At 38.6% G+C, this 24721-nt stretch overlaps 1 protein-coding gene across 4 annotated transcripts in view; it reads right to left on the bottom strand.

Moving 5' to 3' along the window:
- LOC145688227 (IQ motif and ubiquitin-like domain-containing protein) overlaps positions 1 to 24721 on the bottom strand; it is a 212069-nt gene that overhangs the window by 128988 nt on the left and 58360 nt on the right. For 2 of the 4 annotated variants that reach the window (XM_081762139.1, XM_081762136.1), the window contains exon 1: positions 12287 to 12454. The exons of the other annotated variants lie outside the window; for them this stretch is intronic. The gene's annotated coding sequence lies outside the window, so the exon portion shown is untranslated. Of the gene's footprint in view, positions 1 to 12286; positions 12455 to 24721 lie in introns of those variants that run through there. 4 annotated transcript variants of the gene reach the window in all.

The raw sequence follows: 24721 nt of genomic DNA on the forward strand, positions 1-24721 counted from the left end.
TGCTGCTGGAAGATAGGATCCGAAAAAGTCCCCAGGTAATTTGAAGGACACGATTATCATCACAAATGTACACTCATGTCCAAAATTATTGTCGCATGCCTATAAATATGTTGTTGTAGGAATATAATTTATATCGAATTCGCCCAGTATTTCTTATAATGTTAGTATGTGTATAATCGGCAAACACGTGTATGTGGCAAATTTCATGACAGAAGAGCAGTAAATAAGAACAATAAAACGAAAATAAAAATTTCTTGTCCATTTAGCAACATTTTGTTTTACTCATTCTAAATTTCGTATTTATAATTCTTTTCCTATGAAATTTACCACAAATATACATTTCCTTGTTATACACATAGTATCAGTATTACAAGATCCTGCAAAATCATTATTATATTATATTCTTACAAAAAGACAGTTATAGATATGCGACAATCATTTTGGACGTAAGTGTACAACGCACTAATCATACTTCCTTTCACCTGCAAGTTTACATACGCGCACAGGACCGTCACTGTGCTTAAGATAGAAAATTCTCTTATCGCTGAATCCCACTAACCTCTACAGACACTACGATCAGCATGTCGTTTACGGTGACCGTTGTGCTTGTACCTTCAAGTTAAGGTCAACTTGCTCTCTACTGTTTGTGTTGCAGATTTTGTTCAAATCGGGTGGGATGATAAATACTAAGTTATGTAAAATGCTTTTCCACCAGTACCTTTGCTTCACATCACAGGCAGCAAAAATTTAGCTTCGAACATGACATACTATACGAACAAAGAAGTAAGGAAGTTTTTGATTTGGAAGGAGGCATAGTACAAAGATGCAATTAGCTTCCATCGAATAAATTGGGTGAAAGCTTTCCAAAGAAAAGGGCGTATATGTAGTGTTCGTAGAATTAGAAAATACTACTTAATTTCTTGGACTAGGTAAACTTAAGGATGCTTAGAATGTAATGAAAGACCAGACTCAAAAGAAACTTACAATTTAACTAACTATTAAGAGTTGAAATACAAGAAATGATATAGAATACTGGAGTTGGAAGAGATGTTCGACAATTTTTTTGCCTTTCAATGAAATGATTTACTATTTAGAAGAATAGCGAAGAAGAGTAATAAGGAAACAAGTTAATATGATAGGAACTAGAAGGACTAGTATATTTGCTTTTTAGATTACGTAGCTGGTGTTGCGCAATATGAATAAAAAATTAACGTGATTGTACAAAAAGATAAAAAGAAGCTGCGAAAATAATTTGAGATGAAAACAAATATGAAAAAAGATTGAAACAATGGGGGTTGGGATAATTGAGACTATGACAATTATAGAAATATGAGCAAAGAAAATAGAATATATGATTAGTTTTCAATAGATAGGTGTCATTAATGAAAATATGAAATACTAGCAGCGTTCACCCCGCTTCGCTGCGGTCACCCCGGAACGCAATAAACGTTGTTACTTAGATAATTTTTACTTTTTCGCTTTCAAGTGATATGATAAAAACCATAGAAGATTGCATTAAATGTTAACATTATATCGCCTGTCATTTATGTTAACCCGCCCCGCTTCGCTGCGGTCACCCCGGAACGCAATAAACTTTGTTACTTAGATAATTTTTACTTTTTCGCTTTCAAGTGATTGCAGTAAATGTTAACATTATAGCGCCTGTCATTTATGTTAACCCGCCGAGTGACACGGTCATGCGGGTTGCATATAAATACGTTTATTTTTACCTATGATGATCTAACAAAGGATTTGTACATTATGGACACTTGAATGGTCAATTATCTCAAGACACTGGTAGTTAAAAATTAAAGTGATATGATAAAAACCATCTAGGGTCCAAATCCTAATAACCCCCCAAAAATAAAAGAAATTGGTTCAGCCGTATTAGCGTGATGAGGGAACAAAGGATTTGTACGTTCTCTTTTATATATGAAACTAGCAGCGTTCACCCCGCTTCGCTGCGGTCACCCCGGAACGCAATAAACTTTGTTACTTAGATAATTTTTACTTTTTCGCTTTCAAATTGCAGTAAATGTTAAAATTATAGCGCCTGTCATTTATGTTAACCCGCCGAGTCACATGGTCATGCGGGTTGCATATAAATACGTTTATTTTTACCTATGATGAACTAATAACAAAGGATTTGTACGTATGGACACTTGAATGGTCAATTATCTCAAGACACTGGTAATTAAAAATTAAAGTGATATGATAAAAACCATCTAGGGTCCAAATCCTAATAACCCCCCAAAAATGAAAGAAATTGGTTCAGCCGTATTAGCGTGATGAGTTCACAAAGGATTTGTGCGTTCTCTTTTATATATATAGATATAAAGCAACTTGAGGAATGTGGAATGCCTTTAAGATGACTGTGGTGATAATGAGATTTATACTATGTGGGTCACTGAATGAAGTTTCAAAAATGACTCAAATGTTGAGTATTGCATCATGCGAAGGAGACACGCGGCCATTGCGAAAAGACGACAACAAGTATCGTATTTGACTTCTCGGAAATTTGTACGTTGAGGAGAATGGAAAAATTAGCTGACTGGAACGGTAGACCAACGAGGCACGTTAGTAAAATAAATCAAAAGAACATAATGTGAAATAATTAATAATATATTAAGACATTGTTGGAGAAGAAATTGTACTATGAGTGACGCAGTAGAGGATATGATGGAAGGGAAATAATATAATATTGATGGTATAATTCCTACATCAAGACAAAGCCATCTAAGGATCGTAATATACGAAAACTTTTAAGTGCCTAGCAAAGGGCCAACCAATGGCGGACGTAAATTGTGATTAATTGTACTGTTGGAGGTAGAAACTGGATTATGATATATCTTAATTGGAGTAGTTTCCAATTTACCTAACTATTTTGACGTAAATTTATTTGGGTCTAGAAGCATTCTTTGTTCTAGTCTTCCCCCTCAATGTTTACATGCCAGAGACGCCCATAACATTAATCATTTAGCTATACCTTCAAAATCTAAAGAAACGTAGTTACAATTTGTATTCTGTACGAAAAGGAGAACCATTAAAAATAACAAAAAATAGATAAAAGTGCTGGAAAACTACTGAACATAAAACAAAGAGGGAAGTCTGTAAGTTCTGGTCAGTCTCAGTTAAACGAAGAAAACAACAGCTAGCGTGTAAGCCTCTATTTCCAAAGTTCAATGATTGCCTTCTTTATGGCTCACGCATAGAAACGAAATGATTATAGACCATCAATCACCATATTTTAACTGTGTCTAATTGGTTCTCATAAAAAATACTTCATTATACCACCAGCAAACTGTAACACACAGTTGTAAAACGTTGACCTATTCCGGAGATGGAATTTCATGTTGATGTTCATCTAATAGCCTTGTTTTGACCTATCTAAAATCTAAACGAACAGAACATTGAATTTTGCTGAAGGTAGGATGTATATCTATTATTTTTTTTCTGAGAAGGAGGAGAATGTGAAATATAAGATGCATGTACAAACAAAAAACATTATGAACAGCGTCGAAAATATGACTTCTCCTTTGTAGGATAATGTGTTGGTCCCCAACATTTGTGTGGCTTAAGTTATATAATCTGTGAGTCTACACTATTGTCTACACTACATTGATAAAGTGACGCCAAGTTGCTTAAATTTAAACTGGCTGCTTGTTTGGAGTACCTTTCTTAAGATATTTTTTTTTAATAATCATGTTAGCAAACACTGGAATAGAAGACTACCTGGAATAAACTAACCCCGCCGTGGCCGGTCCCAAGCCCGTGCTGAGAAAGGGGGAGGGACCCCCTCTAGGTATGCCGGGTCACACACCTTGTGGTGGTGCGGTTAACTCGGAGGGGGAGATAGGTTGGCAGTGGTGCCCGGACCCACTACCGGTACTTTAACTACCACATGGTAGTGGGTTAGCACGCGGTGTCAACAACCTACCGGCAGAGGTGAGCCTACGGGGGGCATCCTCTGAAATGGGCGACTAACTCGTGCCATTGGATCTGGGAGAGTACGTGTGACCCCATCACGTCCTCAGTGGGGTAGGTAGCTTAGCTGCCGCACCTACCGGCGGGGGTGAGCCCTTGGGTATCCCCCGAAATGGGCAACTAAGCCGTGCCCTTGGGTCCGGGAGATAAGGCTGCGTGGTACCCCAACACGCTAAAAAGAGTGGGTAGTTGGTGTGCCCTGGGTGGGCGGATCCAACGCCCTACCGGGAGGATGATGTAGGTACTGCCCTCAAAGAGAGTGTAATGTGTTCTCTTGGGTCCGGGATGGGATACTTAGTATCCTAACGCATACTCGTACCTCAGGAGCGCTGAGGAAGTGGGTCCCTCCTTCGTCCCAGTAGTGTGAGCTGGGTGCAGGAGCCACGACCCTACCAGGGGAGCCGCCGCTCCCAAATGGCCTTTGTCTTTAAAGGTAGACAGTCTACATCAGCCATTGGGTCTGGTAATGTACGGTTCACCTCTCTCGTAAGAAGAGGTAGTCCCGTATTGTTTGGACGACCCTACCGAAGGAAGGGTGTGGGTGTCCCTTCTAATGGTGGCTTACACGTACCATTGGGATTCGGACAGGTAGCTTTGCTACAACGTGTACGTGGTACCTAAACACGTTAAAGATAGGTAGCCCCGTATTGTTTCGGCGGGCCTACCAGGGGAGACACGGCTCCCAAATGACAATGTCTGCCTTGAGCAAACGGTCTACATCAGTCATTGGCTCTGGTAATATACGATGTACCTCTACCGTAATTAGAGGAAGTCCCGTATTGTTTGGACGACCCTACCGGGGGGGGGAGTGTGATTCCAGACTGCGGGAGGACCAACCAGAGGTAGGGGAGGGGCCAATCCCAGGAATCTGGGTAACGGTTCTGATCCTGATAAAGGGAGGAAGTTCCGTGGGACATGGGCTGGCACCAAACTCAAATGGTGACTTAACACGTACCATTGGGTCCGGGATGAGATACGGGAGTATCTCGACGTGTGCGTGGTACCTCTACATGACAAGGCGGTTGCCAGTTGAACGATAGAGGTAGGCAGGGCCGGGATTGAACAAGCCCCCTCGGGCGTCGCCTGGGGCCCCGGATTGGGATGGACTCTGCCGGGCTGTGGTCATACCGTGGGATTCGGTAGCTTGTGGGAACCAATCCCAGGAATCTGGGTAACGGTGAACACGGGCGGGAGGTGAGCTTGCCCTAACGCTCGGGCGCCATGCCTGCAGAGCATGGTAGGACTGACTCGCTAGCAGTCTGCCTCAACCAGTAGGTCTACTGGTAGGCACTCAGGACTTCGGTCTGGCCGCGCAGTGGGCGTATCCCACTCCCTCAGAGAATGGGGGTGACACACTAAGGTGTCAAGGTTAGGGGACAAATCTTGACGGTGCACTTCGTGCACGTGCAAATAGCGTATATTGTGCAACTACGGGCGGGGTGCATTGTAGGCGGAACCCGTCCATTAAATAGACCGAACGGTCGCGGGCATGCTCTCCATGCATGCAACTAAGCGTGGCAAAGTAGACCACTAGCTCACAATGCATAGAGGAACCCTTAATATGCTATTTTTTGTACAGTGACGTGGATATCATTCCGCAAACACACAAAGGGTTGTCGTTGCTAATAAAATTTAGTGTAATAAGATGTCAAATAATGCATTGTAACGAATAGAGTGTTATGAATCGACAAAGATACGAATATGTATATAATTCAACTGTAATATTGTCAGCTACTTATTTATATTTACATGAAATTATCCAATTGTTCCAAATTTTAAATTAGAATTATTTCATATGGCTAAACCATGCGCGTATGTTCTCTTCGCATCTTCAATGCAATTGTGTCATTCACCCGGTTTACCTGAACCTGTTGTTAAAAGTGTATCTTCACCTCTAGTGTATCCAGTACTTACGAAAAAAAGTAATTCTCTAGTACTAGTTTTAAAAATCAATACACAAACTATAAAAATGCTATATGACTTATCCTAGTCACTATTACTAGTATCATTGGAATAAGGAATAATAATAATAATGTAATCGTATAATAATAATATTAATACTAAGTCAACTTACTATCCTGATCATACGATAGAACCGGTTGTTAAATACTAATCATAGAACTAGTTGTTGAATGATTTGAATGACACCGCCCATTCAGTATATGGAAACGAATTACAAAGGCATTAAAATATTGTAATATACCACGTGCTTCTGTATACAAACAATGCCATACGCTCCTGTTTGTAAACATCACCACATGGATTTACGTCAGAGTACTACACACCACGTAGGATTACTATAAATAAGAGACAACGGATCACCGACACCTCTTACAAATCACATGACGACAGGACAGCAGCAGCGTCACCGCCGCTTTGGGACGCCTATATATTGAACAGCAACCAGTGGACCAGCGCCAGTTTTCTGATCTTCTCCTTTAGCTTGCCTTGGAGCACTAGGAGTAACCTACTCCCAAAGCCTCTAGTCTGCTTCGGTGTTCTGTCGGGATCCCAACCTCAGTTCTTAGCCTGCTTTGAGGCTCTGTGACTTCTTCCCCCTCACTGCTTGCTTCGGAGAATTGGGGTTTCCTACACCACTCTGCTTACTCTGCTTTGGGGCTCCGTAGAGATCCTGTCCGCGACTGCACGGTCAAGAACATTTTACCTTACTAATTAGAGGAAGTGTTATATAGTATTTTCCGTAAATACTATTGTTATAGAGGATTTTATAAATAAACCAGTAATGGGTGTCGATTCCGGATCCTGATTTTATTAAACCTAGCTCTACCTACAAAGAGGTTTTACAATATAGTTTCTACCATCGATCACAATGTTATAAAATATTTGTTACAAGCTTCACTTTAGGCAAGATTTTTTGCTTTTATTCAGATTTATGTATGCTCAGTGGTGTATTCCTAAACTTTTTAAGGGTATACGCTGTTTTGTGAACATCTATGATTAGCATAAAATACAAATATGACAATAGAGAAGGCATTTTTAAAATTAAACAATGTACAATGCATGTATTAATAATTCCATTAAAATTACTGCGATACTGTTTTATAGTCTAAAAGCATTTCAAGCTATTTTCTTGATAATACTCTTTAGATAAATCACTCCATTAATGACACAAATGGGTGTAGGTATGCAGAAGGAACCAACCCACTACGAAAAGGAACAGAGAAAATTGCGCCTGATGTACCAGAACAAATTTTTAAAATTGTGGTGAGGTGTAGGTTGGAAATACAAATATCACAGTTAAACAAAGCTTTCGTAGTAATATTCTCTGACAAAAAGACAAACAAACTTGGACAGAGACAGAACTGGTACAACCCTTCAATTTTTCTTTCACCCCTCATATCTCTTTTGTGATTCCAGAGTAGTAAAGAAATGGATTTTTTGCAAGATAGATATACTTGAACAGTGGCTAAGAATTAGTGATGATAATGATATAGTCACTTTATCACTGGAGTCATGACTCTATTAAATACATAAACAAACATAAACGAAACAAAATTATTATACATCTTGAAGCAGAAGGTATGTCTAATGACTAAGAGTAAGCAGGGGGTATACGGTGGTATGCATCATATACCGTCGACTATAGTCCTGCATGTGCGAGACACACAGATCGGAGACGTGAATAATAACAAAATCAGACATTCATCGTCTGCAAACTACGTGATGAAGCATGGGGAGATGTCTAAATCACAAACAGAGAGAGAAAAAGTATCGTATAGATCATGAAGGTGACAAAAATGAGGAATATAATCATGAAAATAAAGGCATTGAAATGGCAGTAGACTGGACATAAGCCTATTAAAAAAATAAATTATAATCGATAGACAAAAGCAATTTTTAAGTGAATATCAAGACAAGACGTGACCTAGGAAACGTCCTCATTCAAGGTGGTCTGACGAAATCAAATAGTACTGCGGAGTAGCGTGGAAGAGGATTGCTCAAGATGGATGGATGCGGACAGGGACGCCCGCAGGATTTTTTACCAAGGTAGGGACAAGATACCAACACACAAGCGCATTTGTGAATACTCACACATCTTGATGTACACACAATACTTATAAAACAATATGGACGCGTCAAACATGACACATTTCTACCAACACTTCCGGCACCATTTGTTTCCAGTAGGCAGGGGTGCCCACAGGGGGGTTTATGACGCAAACTGCGTCATTGAAATATTTGGGGGGGGTTAAAAATCTATATAAATATGTTTGATGGGGTGTAAAAATTAATCGAAAAGATTTTTTTTTCATGGAAGAACACCTACGGATAGACAATTGAGGGGGGTTGCGTCATGGATATGAAGGGGGATGGGCACCACTGCAGTAGGTTCCAAAGACATTAGCTACGTATAAAACTTGCAATGGTTATTTTTTTGTATCCACATAGACAAACACATCAGTCTATGTTTTCTTTACTTAGCAGACGTATAGTATTGTTTGGAACTAAAAGTACATATACGTTTTGAAACCGTTCATAGGTTGAGAGCGGAAGTGATGAAATTACTTGTCTCATCCATTGTTTACGCACATTCCATATGTTCGTTAAGTACATGCAATGGTAATATATTATTTAATATAAATATATTAAATACTATAATGTGTGAGTAAGGAAATCTAATATGTGTTGATATATATTCCGAAGAATTGAACTTCCTTCGAAAATCCAGGGAAGGCAATTTCCTCCCTTGCCCACTCTGCAGGCGGCCACGTCTATGGGGAAGTGATCCTTTGCATTGCCAGGGTGTATATAATCAAATGTGTTTGCAAACGAGTAATTAACAGGAATGCGGTATTCTGTACTTAGGTAAAAAAAAAATATAAAAAATAGGTAATGGTCGTTATTTTAATTCTTGCTCCATTCTAGTTTTCATTCAAGTTGCTTCAAGTTTATAGCTTTCCCTTCATATCTATCAAACAGTTCGGCTTATCGGCGTGAATCTTCATCACGCAATGCTCAAAGACGTATGCATTTACTGGTGAAGGCATCTTACTCCTTCCGCCACCTTTTACCTAAGAGTTTCAATTTTTGATCACTTAACTCGACTTGAAGCACTTTTCAACTGATCTGGTTATAAGGATAACGGATGCTTCACACTAGGTGCACCCAGAAACTTTTGTTGCGAGGTCTAAAGCAGACAGATTGGAGGGGGACAGGACCGGGTGGACCTGCCGTGAGTACGATCCTAGTGTAGACAGAACACATTTTTTTTTATGTGGAGGTCCGGACCCGATGGATGCTGCGCCCCTGGTTCACATTTGGACGGTAAAGTCGATTGCACGACATTAAATGACGACGGACTTGTATAAACATTGATATATTATACATGATTCTTGGTATGCTGTATCAAGATTACCAACCACATTCCTCTTGAAATGTCCTATTTTTCTCTTCTACAACAATAAACGAGTACAGATAATCACTTGAGCGCCCTTTTCCGTCATAATAATGTCGCAAGAAAATTTACCATTATTAACATAATGATGTGTTTGTGTTCAGTGTTACAATAAATTCCAAGTATTGTGAACTTCATCATCACACAAAATCTACCTTATGGATAGGGATCATTTTTAAAGTATTAGGTATGATCGTATTTAGAACATTACTTTATCATCTCAAATTTTGGAAAAATTCTACCTCGAAGGAAGTACAAGAGGAGATGTGGAAGATATCTAGCATACCGACTGCGATTATGTCATTTAATTGCACGATTTTAGAGTGGATGACACAGAAGAAGGGAAAGGGATTTTTAATTTATTAATTTAACTTCCCTTTTTAAAACTAATTATACCTGAAAAGAGACACACAGCATATTGTGGGATTTGAACCACTACTCACGTTTCTATTCAAACCACTGTTCTGATTTCTATCGAATATTCCCATCGGAGATAGAACTCGGGACTACGCGCACATAAGGCACGTGGATTAGCCACTTGGCCACAAAGGACACATGCCACTATTTTCAAAACTATCGTATGTCGTACTTCCACGCAAAAGCTACTTTGTGAATCGCAATGTGCACTGCAAGGACATTAATTGTAGAAGGTGTAAGGATAATACATATACAAAACTTCAATACGCTATACCTAATAGTTTCCGAGATTTGGAGAACGGTAAAGAAATATATACCTAGGTATATTCAACCACAAGTTTCTGTCCTTATTGGTCGCGTTTTGTAAACCTTTGTCTTCACCCTTATATATATATAAAGAGTAAATTCATTGCCACTTCCTGATCCCACGAAACATCTCAGAAATTCTTTTGACATTTTATTCTCTCTCTCTCTCTCTCTGCATATATATATATATATATATATATATATATATATATATATATATATATATATAGAGAGAGAGAGAGAGAGAGAGAGAGAGAGAGAATGTCACAAGAACTTCTGAGATGTTTCGTTATATCTTACAAGGAAAAGACATGAACCTGCCAACGGGACTTCCTAATCAAACCTAGTTCATTCGATAAACGTAACAAAGATATGTTCATGCACAAAAAGATTAGGTGCCATGGACAACAGAGTAAGTCCCTGGGGCCCATTGACTCTGTTAGCATAAAGAAAATCGTAGACTCGCAGTAAAATAGCTGTTGCATCAACACTGTTCATTGGAAACTCATGTTTTATAGTTTATTCTCTTCAGCATGATAAAAGCTGTCCAGAGATGCTATGTATTGGGGCCCCTAAATAACTTGAACAGGGAAAATTGAGAGAATGTCGAGAAAATTCCCTCCAGAAATCCCTTGCATCAACTTTGACTCCCTCTGGAGTAACCCCGGGTAAAAGCACACAATCCAAATGTATCTCAAACAATAGTATAGGGGACAAGAAATGTGTACAACAAGTTTTGTATTGAGAGACGGAATAGATATGAGGGAAAATATCAATACCATGTATACCAATACATGGTTCCCTCTATTAGCTATTCTGTCTAGCAATACAAAACTTGGTACACATATTTTTTATTCCCTATTGTATTTTTCGAAATATATTTGGATTGTGTACTTTTATCCGGAGTTACTCCAGAGGGAGTCAAAGTTGATGCAAGGGATTTCTGGAGGGAATTTTCTCGACATTCTCCCAATTTTCCCTGTTCAAGTACGTTAGGAACCCCAATACATAGCACCTCTGGAAAGCTTGTATCATGCTTAAGAGAATGAACTATAAAACGACTTTCCAATGAACAGTGTTGATGCAACAGCTATTTTACTGCGAGTCTACAATTTTCTTTATACTAACAGGGTCAATGGACCCCAGGGACTTACTCCGTTATCCATGGCACCTAATTCTTTTGTGCATGAACATATCTTTGTTATGTTTATCGAATGGACTAGGTTTGATTAGGAAGTCCCGTTGGCAGGTTCATGTCCTTTTCTTGTTAGCAAAACGTAGGAAACTCTTTTTTCTCTCTTTTATAAGACGTGATCAAATATAATAATAATAATAATAATAATAATAATAATAATAATAATAATAATAATAATAATAATAATAATAATAATAATAATAGGAAGAAGGAATCAGAGCGGATGTAACGATACCTGCAAACATATATGTTGTTAATATCATCAATAAATTTAAAATGGACCAAGAAGTAACTCATAGATGTGGCACTGCCACTAATACGTTCAATGTTTAGTACAAAAATTACCAATTATGAAGACCTGACATACGAGATCAGAACGATGTGAAAATGTAGGAAAATTACAGGAAGACCAATCCCTATATCAGCTACATCTCTGTCCTTAAAAGCGCTGTGGCACAATTGAAACATATATAAAAAACATCTTCTAACAAAGCAACAAAACTCAGTAATTTTAAACACTTGTGTGTTGCGAAAGTTCATTGAAAAAGACTCTTCCAATAGCGCTTGCTACAGGATGGTCATGAGATCATTGAGTTAAAACTGTCTTAAACCGAGATATAGTACTAATACTGCATTATTATTATTATTATTATTATTATTATTATTATTATTATTATTATTATTATTATTATTATTATAACGCTAGGGCTTACGGAGGACTAAAATTGTCAGAAGGCGCGCGTACAAGATGGAAGGCGAATAAGTTCCCACCGTTATTTCTGCGTTCCTAGACCGGAGTTCACTCACTGCTAGCTCAAACACATAGCTTCCCAATATTCTTACGATGGCTAAACAATTAAAGAAAATCTCTTGTCACGAAGCCCCAAGAAGCTTAAGCCGACGTAACGGCGAATGTGTGCTTTTGATATACACTGCTATGAAACATCACTAATAATGATTATGGTTACCTGGTACTACTAATTCTTCTCCTATTTACTGTCAAATCTTGATTTTCAATTGTTTGGTACAATACTATCTATACGGCATGTTATAGAGGCGCTCTGTACTTCGCACTATCACTTTTCGTCATCCACTTCGCACACTGAACGAACTGCAAATGACTTGGCGTGCATGGAAACGACTACATGCCACCTCTGGAACGATGTTCGTCAGGATATTGACATGAAGATCCAGCTGCAGAGGTCATTAGTTATAGCGATAAATGCGCAACATAGAAAAATATTTAGTCTTCTGTTTATTAGTTCCATACGTGCCTCAGAATCGAGTCAGACAAAATTATTGCTTTATCAAATGTTTAACATCCACGATATCTTAGGAATGCAGATCTTGTAAACTTCTTTCGTACCTTCACGAATACTTACGAATTTATTTTGGTATGATCAGGCTTAATTTTGACCAGGTGTTCAAATATAAAAAATCATTGCTCTTAAAATAAGGAATTTCTAGGAGCTTAAATTCCTTCAGCATTTCTCTTGGAATAAGTTCTAGAAATTGCAGATTTTGTTTGCACGAATTTGTAAAGAGAAGTAGGATACAATTCAGGTCTTAAACTTGATTTGGTTAACGTTTTTTTAAAATATAATAATAATAATAATAATAATAATAATAATAATAATAATAATAATAATAATAATAATCGATGACACTTTAGGGTAAGTTTCTGTTTGAAATTCTATTTTTTGAAATATCTATAATCCAAATATTGCTAATAATTTTAAGTAACCGCACATTGGGCTCATTACATGAATAGTGATTTGCAAATAATTCGATTTACTATACCTTGAATATTATAACATGGTTTCAAAAATTATAATTTGTATATTTAAGATAATCTGTTACAATATTCTGATTTCGAATAAGATAATAAATTGTGGTCATTGATTCAACTACAAAGAAAATTCTTTCAGGGAATGACGAATATAACAATTGTGCTTCGCTGAAGTAGAAGATACTCGGCCGACCGAACTGAAATATTGTACACAGCTTGAGACTAAAAGTGCCAGTTCTGAAAGGATACTACTGAACGTAAGTTAAGGGGACGGTTAATAAATCGCAAATAAAAGTACAACTCATACATAGATAGCGCCATCTACATGTGCGATATACGAAAATATTCCACTTTTTACTGAGTTGAACGATATAGGTTAATATGGTTTACGTCTATATTGATCTATATACTGGAGAAAATATGTAGTTTATTGGCGTGTTTTTTCGGACAATTTTCTCAAAAATAACTCATTCAACTTTGTTCGTATTTCATGAATAAATATTTTATTAATGACCTGGGAATATGGCATAACTCATTTGTTCTTAGAAAATCTACAGGGATTAATTTATTCATGGGGATGAGTTTTTCCGAACAATTTTTAAAAAAATGATTTACACGATTTTGTTTATATTTCAGAAATGAACGTTTTCAGTAATAACCCTAATATATTTCATAAGTTATTTCCTATGAAAAGTCCACAAAAGGTAGTTTACTTTTGGGTTTGTTTTTTTTTTTTTTTTTAGGACAAAATTTTCCCAAAATACCTTATAATTTTGTTTGTATTTCAGTAAATAATGTTCCATTATTAAGTACAGCACAACATGATTGATTCGACTGCAACGAGACTCTTCCCAGGAAATAACGAATATAGAAAAATGTGCTCAGTCTTTCGAGCTGTAATTTGGTACAAAGACAGAGAGCATGAAGTGCCAAGTCTGAAAGGGTGCTACTCAATATAGGCTAAGGAGGTGGTTAATAAATTGCAAAAAATATAACTCATACATAGGAGGCGTCACTTTTATATGTGATATATTAAAATATTTCACTTTTTTTTTTTACTGAGTTGGACAATATATAGGTTAGTAAGGTTCACGCCTATATTAATGTATATAAGGAAACAAATATGTAAATTTGAAGAAAAAATAATAATTGATATCAATATCGATAGAAAGCGTAATTAGTCTTATTAATTAAAAACTGTGGGTGCGAAAAGTAGAAGTAATCGGATGTATGGTAACTGGGTATTATCTTAATTAACAATTTATATCGTCATCTTTTACTTATACCTTCATCATTTGTTGGGTCTCATCTCCCTAATAACTCCATACCGATCCTTCCAATAACTAGGACGTGAAGCAAAGATGGTAAAACTTTCACTCGATGACAGATAGCGATTATCGTTTATTACCGTAAGACTATTCGCTCATCCTCCAAAACAAGACATAACCGAAAGATGTTATTGATCTCGAAGATAAACGCTGGCGGTTTTAAGATTCGTAAATAAGGGGTACGATAAGCAAGACAGCGTCTCCGTATACTTGTAAAGAATTAAAATCGATGACATAATTTCACACCGGAATTTTATTATATTACATCTCTACCAAATGACGGGACTAATGTTCAATGTACTGCAAAAGCAAAGCAAATATAATAGCGAATTAATTTCTACATATGGTCATTTGGGGCAACACCTACACCCTAAGGGCATTAACGCTACTACAAGATTGTAATGACTTGTTAAAAAAACGAATTATAGCCCATGATTAAGTATATTATTTCAGCTAATTGATAGATACAATACATGTTACACAAAAGCAATGTGTGGCTGTGGAGCCACAATTGAAATGAACGATGAAGAAGTGTCGGCTTTTCCCAACTCTATGGGGAACACCGACAGGTTGTTGATATGTAATACCGACATCAAAATTAAAACCTTACGTACTATGATCGTGTCACTAATAATTCCACAACGCACATTACTGTTCGTAAAGTAGTTCATGGACTTTAAACAACCACGGGAATTTATAAGTTTAGGAATGTAGAATATCTTTATTTACAGCTCCGGAAAATATTTAAAAATATCACTGAGTTACAAATGAGGGAAAGAATAATCACAAAATTTGTTCAGTTACAAGAAATATATGAAACAAGAATTTCTTTTAAAAAATAATGTACTAAATGTGAGCTAGTATAGAGAGCAGAAAAATCTGTACTTCATGATAAAGCATTTCTTAATTTATTTTAATCATATGTTACCAAAAGTGTGGTTATAGATTAGAATATTAGTGTTAGCTTCATATACAGGAAAGAGCAATCATTGTAGTCATATTTGTCTGAGATTTCACATTGTTGACACACAACAAAGGGATTGTTTGAAGGAAGAACACAGTCCTCGTTAAACCGATGAAAATATTTTGTACATTGAACTCAATCAGCGGAATTATTTTTGCCGTAAACTAACCTCGGCATATAGCACAATAATTTTCTTTTTAAGTTTTCTCATTTTGTTACTGTGTTTTGCAAGATTTTTATGTCTGTACATTCTTTTATGTGTCACTACCTTTTGATTTTCTATCTTACTATTTTTCTGTGCAGATGTAAGTTTGGCACTATTGTATTTCGCTTTACAGTACCAAATCTCATTTTCTTGAATGAACCCATATCCGTCTAATATAATTAATTTTTCTTCTAGTGCGTGTTCATCTTCTTCAGTAAATGTTGTATGTTCACCAAAATGTTTCTTGCAGTTAACTTTCAATAACCTGTCGCGTAATGTATCCGAGGGACTTGAAGAGCACTTGAAGCAGTAGCAAGGAGCATTGCATTCTTTACGGCCCCTATGGTTACTGACGTTTTGTTTAAATTCCAGGAGCATCTCATGCAATGGAAAAACGATGCAGATATTTTATTTTCTATATGTTAATACTGATGTAGTATCTTTGATATATAGTTATTAAAAATTACAACGAAAGGAGGAAAAAAGCATATGTCGAAAGTGCTCCAAATGTGAGTGTCGAAAGTATCCCGAATGCATATGTTGCACTTAACTATATTTTTTGCAAGTTAGAAATACTGCACACACACGAACCAACTACGTATGATTGCACAACTTTCAGCTGTATGTTGTCCGCCATGAGTGCTGAACAATACAACTTTTACTTTTAAACAAGAGATTAACAAAATATACTCAAATTTTACAGTGACCCTTCACTCCTCACATATCTCTCATACCTTACCTCATAAACTTAGACTTTCTCGTCAAATTATTCTACTCATTTTAAAACTTTTATAGATACATTTCATATACCTCACAGTTTCACTTACTAGGGATGTACTTGAATCTGAACCCACAAAGTGGGGGTGAAGTATATATTTTCTGAAAGCTTGGCTCAAGGGAAGATCAAAACCGATTACCAAAATTGGGGAGGTCTCATGCATTTCGCATGGGGACAGCACTTTACTCATTGTTATTAAAATCTTTAAGCATGTCCATAAAGTCCGTTAGAATTCCGAAAAATCTGAAACGACGAGACAGATATGAAAACAGAAAAACATGTCTTTCATCATTTCAAAAATACAACGTATCAAAGTAAAATAAATTGTCCCAGGGTTCCAGACGGGTCCACCTCATTTTTTTTAAATAGGAAGGGAGGCCAACTTGCATATCGTATGAAAGTCAGTGTTAAGTGAAAAAAGATAAATCAAGTCTCGACTCTCTACGATAAGCCTATGCAAAATAGCGGCGGGTCAAAATATCAACACAGTTTTCATTGCAAAGTCTATGGCCACTCGTATGAATCTGAAACGGTGGGATAGCTGTAAAAGCAAAATCACGGATACGTCATTATTTCAAAAGTAAAATGATTTTTAAAAAATATATATGTTCCAGAGTCCCAGAGAGGGTCCAACTCAAAATGTTGAAATGGGAAAGGGGTTCAATTTGAGTATCGTATGAAAGCTGATGTCAAGTGAAACAATATGAAACAAGTCTCGACTCTTGGTGACAAGCGTGGCGGTGGGCCAAAATGACAAAAAATATATATACAGAGCCGTGCCGTGGAAAATCAGCGCCCGGGGCGAGAGTATGCGACAGCGCCCCCATACATATATTCCAAACAATTTTTCCTATCTTTTTTTCCTTTTTTCTCCCGAATTTTTCGACCCCTTACTTCGGCACCCGAGTAAGAATATATCACGGTAGAAAAGAAATGTCCCAGGGTCACTCGTAGCATCCCAGACGGAGTCCAACTCAAAAGTTTCAAATGCCAAGTTGGGTAAATAGTATCATGCCGTGATGGGAGCGAGCGGGGCGACGGCACAAGGCGCTGAAGCACAGGGGGCGAAAATTCGGGAAAGAAAAAAGCAAAAAGAGAGGGGAAATTACTTGGAATATATGTATGAGGGCGCCGTCGTATACCCTCGCCCCGGGCGCTGATTTTCGACGGCACGGCACTGTGGGCAAATAAGTACATCATTTGAAAACTCAACTTGAACCCCTTTCCCATTTCAACATTATGAGTTGGACCCCGTCTGGGACCCTGCGGGAGACCCTGGAACATTATTTTACTTTGAATCATTATACTTTTGAAATAATGATAAATCCGTGTTTTTGTTTTTACACCTATCCTACCGTTTCAGATTCATACGACTGACGATAGACTTTGCAATGAAGATTGTGTTGATATTTTGACTCACCGCTATTCTGCATAGGTTTATCATAGAGAGTCGAAACTTGATTTATCTTTTTCTTCATTTAACACCGACTTTCATACGATATGCAAGTTAACCCCCTTTCTATTTAAAAATTTTGAGTTGGACTCCGTCTAAGACCCTGCGGGGGACCCTGAGACAATTTATTTTACTATGATACATTGTAATTTAGAAATGATGAAAGACATGTTTTCCTATTTTCATATCTATCTTACCGTTTCAGATGTTTCGGGATTCCAACAGACTTTACGGACACGTTTAAAGATTTTAATAACAATGAGTAAAGTGCTGCCCCCAATCGGAATGCAGGAGACCTCCCCAATTTTGGTAACCGGTTTTGATCTTACCTTGATCCAAGCTTTCAGAAAATATATACATCACTCCTACTTTGTGGGTTCAGGTTCAAATACATCCAAGGTTAGTACTGATTACGCCAACTCCTTCACTTTGAGGTAGAATCGACAGCGTTTTAAGCTTAGAAGTGTCGATATTCCCCAACTGTCGGTCATCCCCTGAATGACTATAAGTGTGTAATTTATTTTTCTTTTCACTGAATTTCAATTTTAGAATTTCCTACTTTTTCGTTGATCCATTGATTAGTGTAATAAAATTTCCTTCGGGGTGTCTCTTTTAGTAGATAATGTAAACTATTATTTTCATAATAATAAAAGATCGTATATTATTTAATGATAATGAATAAAATACAAATAATAAAAACAAACTATGTCCTGCTTTCATGTCGCCCCGAAGTCCATAAAACAAATGCGAGTGCTCTCATACCATCTTATCCTCCTGGAACCGCCAATGGTGGCAAAGAAATAGAGCAGAAGTTTTAATACGTAGCAACAAGCGGTTTCTTGGAATAGATTCAGTGCCTCAGGAAAACATACCATAACCACCTACGACATCACCAAAATTAGAAGTGGTTGAAATTTACTGGTACCTCTGGATACAATGTTCATTTCAATAGAGGAAAAAGAGTATGAGATAACGAGCAGTGGTTTTCTGGAATTCGATTCAGTGGCCAAGACTAAGTTCCATCTGCTCTGTTAACCCTTCATTAAAAGCTGAAGTGATAGAAACCAACGGTTCTAGGTCAAAACCGCGCAAACAATAACAGCGATGGGCGAAAACCGCGCTTATAAAAACAGGGCATGAACAAAAACCACGCAAGGACAAAAACAGCGCATACATATACCGCGTGTACAAAAACAGCTCATGAACAAAAACCGCGCACGGACAAAAACAGCGCATGCAAATACCTCGTGGAAAAAAACAGCGCATAGACAAAAACCGGGCAAAGACGAAAGTAGCGCATGCAAATACCACAAGGACAAAAACAGCGCACGCATATACCGCGTGAGCAAAAACAGCCCATGCACACAAACCACAGATGCACATTTTGCATCAGGCTCGCTCGCGCTCGAGCTCATTTCTTTCAACTGGGCTCGCGCTCACCTATCTCGACTGGGCTCGTAGTCACTTGAGCTTGCACTCACGCGAACGAGTCAATATATGAATTAGGTTGAGAACCACTGCCACAGACTGTTTAAAAGTTTTATAGACATCTTTAGGAAAGACGAGCCAGGAACAATTACAGAAGTCCCTTAAGTTTGACAAACCAAATATCTTTAATGTGTTTCAGGTTGTATAATTGACAGGCATTTTTCCAGGTTAAATAGAATAAGGACAAAAACAGCGTTTGGACAAAAACCTCGCAACGACAAAAACAGCGCATGGACAAAAACAGCCCAAGGACAAAAACAGCGCATACAAATACCTCGCGGCAAACAGCTCATTAACAAAAACCACGCAAGGACAAAAAAGCGCATGCAAATATGCGAAAACAGCCCACGGATATTTTGCCGTGGGCCATAGATGAACATTTTACACTAAACTCGGTCGCGCTCGAGCTCACTCCTTTCAACTGGGCTCGCGCTCACTCAGGCTCGCGATCACTTACCTCAATGGGGATCGCGCTTACCTCTCTCGACTGGGCTCGTACTCACTCGGGCTTGAATTCACACGAGCTTGCACTCACTATTCTTAACTGGGCTCGCGCTCACTCGGGCTCACGTTCACTTCTTTCAACTGAGCTCGCACTCACTCTGGCTCGCATTCATTCCCAACAACATGGCTCGAGCTCGCGATCACTTCTCTTGGGTGGGCTCGCGATCACTTTCCCAAGCTTGGCTTGCACTCACAGGAGCTTGCACTCAATTCTCTCGTGTGGGCTCGAGCTCAATAATCGTAAGTGCTCTCGCGTTCACTCGGATTCGCGCTCACATCTCTCAACTGAGCTCGCACTCACTCAAGCTCACGGTAACTTCCCTCAACTGGGCTTGCACTCGGGATCATTTCTCCCAACTTAGCTCGCGCTCACTCGGGCTCCCGATCACTTCCAAAAACTGGGCTCGCACTCAATTCTCTCGAATGGGCTCGCTTTCACATCCTAAGTGGGATCGCGTTCACTCGGACTAGCGCTCACTTTTCTCAATTGAGCTTGCTCTCACTGAGACTCGCGATCACTTCTCACAACTTGGGTCGCGCTCATTCGGTCTCGAATTCATTTCTCTCGACTGAGTTCAAGCTCAGTCGGACTCGCGCTTGCTTATTTCATTGAGGATCGTTCTCACTCAGGCTCCTGCTCAATTATTCAGCCGGAGCACGGCTGAGCGCAAGTCCCGAGCTCACGAGCGTCCGGCTGGCTAATTTGTACACCTATGACAAAAGCAGCGCATACATGGCTTGCAATGTACATCCTCTCCCAAAGCAAACATTAAGGCAATATTTGTGAGACTAATCTAGCAAAGTACACTAGATCTTGCGCTGAACCCGACTTTTGGCTGGATCGCGCTGACTTGCACTATTTCAGCCTTTACCATAGACTTCATATTACCCCTGATTCCTGCCAGTCAGGACTATATTAACAAGTAACACTTCCCAATTCTAACACTCCGATTTTGATAATATTTGGCAGGTAGATACTACAAATAAAACAAACTACGTGTTTTTAATTCTCTGCGGAAAAACGGTTTTATGGTGCAAAATCCCCCACAAAAAGTTTTGGAAGTTGATGCTCGAAAGGCAAAAAGAAGTGGACCGAAGTGAACGAAATTGTGCAGAGATATTGTAGACGTAAAAGGAGGGAATACATGTTTCGTATTTACCTGGAAAAAATAGTTAGATGGGGCACGGACACCTCCAAACCTTTGATCACGAAATATCAAAGGTGCTAATAACAATATGTCAGAAGTGCCTAAAGGACATGAAGATTGCAACGAAACTTTGTATAGTGACAATACGCAAAAAATAAACGAATACTTTTTATTTTATTTTTTTAGGAAAATCCGTTTTAGCGGGCAAAAGCCCCCACCCAAAATTTTGAAAGTTAACGACCGAAAGGCAAGAAGTTAACCAAAGTGAATGAAACCGTATACAGGTATTGTGAGCGTAAAATGAGGGACTATATGTTTTGTATTTTCCTAAAAAAAAAAAAGTTGGGTGCGCCACAGACCTTCTAGACCGTTGATGACAAAATATCAAAAGTTAAAATTAGTATACGTCACAAGTTTCTAAAAGAATATGGAGAATTGCAACGAAACTTCGTGTAGGTTTCAATTTGCAAAACAAACGAAACGTGTTTTAATTTGTGCGGAGAAACAGTGCTGTGCCAAGGCCCCCTCCGGAAATGTAAATATTACCGTAATATTGCAGGAAGGAGTGGACTGAAGCAAATGAAATTGCGTTTAGATATTATATATGTAAAATAAGTCCTTTAGTCTTTCTCAAATGTCCCTATCCGATTTGATTAAAATTTGACACTTCAACAGCAAAGAGGAAATAAGTCGACACGTGTTTTTATTTATGCGGAAATACATTGTAAGGGTTAAAGGCGCCTCTTGAAATACTATAAAGTACGCTATACTGTTTGTGCTTACTGTTGATTTGAAAATTTGAAGAAATCGGATGGAGACACTTGTGAAACACGAAAGGTCATATTTTACATATACAAATTTTACGCACAATTTCGTTCGGTTCGGTGCATTCCTTCTGCCATCCAACTCTTCGGTCCACCAAACAGTTTTTTTTCTTTTCAGAAAATACGAAACACGCATTCCCTCATCTTACTTCTAAAATATCTGTGCACAATTTCATTCACTTCAGTCCACTTTCTTTTTGCCTTTCGGGCGTCAAATTTCAAAATTTAGGTGCGGCTTTTGCCCCTAAAATCGTTTTTCAGCAGAAAATAAAAACTCATATTCGTTTGTTTTCTGCTTATTGTCCCTATACAAAGTTTTGTTCCGATTCTTCATGTCCTTTAGGCCTTTCTGACATACTGTTATTAGCATTTTTGATATTTCGTGATGAAAGATTTAAAGTGCCTCATGCCCCACTCAACCGTTTCTTCCAGGAAAATACGAAACACGTATTCCATCAATTTACGTCTACAATATCTGTGCACAATTTCGTTCACTTCAGTCCACTTCTTTCTGCGATTCGAGTGTGAACTTCCAAAATATTTGGTGGGGCTTTTGCCCACTAAAACCGTCTCTCCGCAGAAAATAAAAAACACGGAATCGTTTATTTCATATGTAGTATCTACCTGCCAAATTTTATCAAAATCGGAGTGTTACACTTGGGACGTGTTACTTGTTAGTCACGCGTTACGCAAAATGGGACAAATAGAGCATCCAAGATAACAATGCGAAGAAATAGGCACAATAGAACATCACGTATTATGGTGTCCATTACTGGAAGAAAGGCTAGAGGGAAGAGATCAAATAAAAAGGAAAGAAATAAACGAAATTATAGCTAATGAGGGAGGCTATAGGATATTAAGCAAAATAACATATAACTAATCAGAAGTAATAAGAGGACAATTTACTAGGACAAATGATTAAAATAATAAACAAAACGGAGAAACGCCGAAATAGAAATGATGTTTATAACAGTGTAGCTGAATGAATGGAAGAGTGGCTGTGAATCTTTCTGGGCCGGAGGACTCCTCCAGGAACGTCGGCATTCCGCGTGTCCCAGAAAGAAACTGTATGATTGCACTCGGTATATCCCCGGGTAAAACCGGATACGATCTCCGGATATATCGAGAGAGTGTGTATGTGTCGGGAACGGTGTCGCAAGTGTGTTTTGTGTAAGTAGTAAATTTATAAATAACTTTAATGAAAAAATGTATCGGAACGGAAGCACAATCCAGTATCCGCAATGCTGTGTTCAAATAACATGCGAATCTCACAAGGAACATACATGAACGTGTCGTCCGGGCATCCGAATCAAACCTAGTCAATTCAATAAACATAAAAATATGTTCATGCCCTAAAAGTTATGTGCCATGGACAATGGAATAACTCCCTGGAGCCCATTAATCCTGTTAGCATAAAAAAATTGTTGACCCAGAGTGAAAAAGATATTGCATCAACACTGTTCATTCGAAAGTCAGGCTTTATAGTTCATTCTCTTCAGCATGAAACAAGTTCTCTAGAGATGCTATGTGTTGGCGCCCATAACGTATTTGAAAATGGGAAATTGGGAAAAATTCCCTACAAAAATACCTCCCATCAAATTTGGCCCCCTCTGGAGTTGCCCCAGATAAAAGCACAGAATCCAAATGTATCTTGAAAAATACTACAGGGGATTAAAAATGAGTGCATCAAGTTTCGTTTTGATAGGCGGAATAGATATGAAGGGAAAGGTTTACCAATATGCTATGTATATACAAAACCGAACAGGTGACTTGACCTATAAAGAGAACACAATATAAAAAGTATAAACACAATACTATTTATTGAGGTATCAAGAATTGTGCGTTTGCTTTGGGAAAGGATTGCATTGCGGGCCATGCATGCGCTGTTTTTGTCTTAGGTGTCCAAACTCGCGAGCTCGGGGTCGCAAACCCACTCGTGTTCAGCTGGGCTAGGGCTCAAAAATTGAGGGCGAGACCGATCCTCAATTATGTAAGTGAGCGCGAGTCCGAGTGAGAGTGAGACCAGTAAAGAGAAGTAAGTGCGAGTGCGAGCCCAGTTTGGGGAAGAGATTGCGAGTCCGAGTGAGCGCGAGTCCAGTTGAGAGAAGTGATCACTAGTGCGAGCTCAGTCGAAAGAAATGAAAGCGAGTTCGAGTGAACGCGAGTCCACTTAGAATTAGTAAGCGCAAGCCCATTCGAGGGAATTGAGTGCAATCCCGTGTAATCGCATGCCCAGTTTGGGGAAATGATCGCGAGTCTAGTTGAGAGAAGTGATCGCGACCTCGAGTTCGATTGAGGGAAGTGAGCGCGAGCCCATGCGAGTGCGAGCTCAGTTGAGAGAAGTGAGCGAGAGTCTGAGTGAACGCGAGTCCACCTAGGATTAGTGAGCGCAAGCTCGAGTGAACGTGAGCTCATTTAGTATTAGTGAGGGCAAGCCCAAGTGAGCGCGAGCCCACTCGAGAGAATTGAGTGTAAGCCCGTATGAGAGCGAGTAAAGCTTGGGGAAGTGATCGCGAGCCCAGTTGAGAGAAGTGATCGCGAGCTCGAACCCGGTTGAGGGAAGTGTGTGCAAGCTCGAGTGAGTGCGAGTCCAATTGAGGTAAGTGATCGCTAGCTTAGTTGAAAGAAGTGTGCTCGAGCGCAAGCGAGCCTAGTGCAAAATGTTCATCTATGATTTTTGTCCACGTTGTATTTGCATATGCTATTTTTGTCTTTGCGTGGTTTTTGTCGATGCGCTGTTTTTGTCCTTGTGCGGTTTCTGTCCATGCGCTGTTTTGTCCATGCTCTGTTTTGTCCATATATCTATTTAACTAGGAAGAGTACCTGCCAATTATGCAACCTGAAACACAGTAAAGACAATTGGGTTGTCAAACTTAAGCTGATTTCTGCTTAACTTTGTTGACTTCTGCTGTAATTGTTCCT

The sequence above is a fragment of the Thermobia domestica genome, chromosome 6 (genome assembly GCF_964235325.1).
Source record: "Thermobia domestica chromosome 6, izTheDome1.hap1.1, whole genome shotgun sequence".
Lineage (NCBI taxonomy): Eukaryota > Metazoa > Arthropoda > Insecta > Zygentoma > Lepismatidae > Thermobia > Thermobia domestica.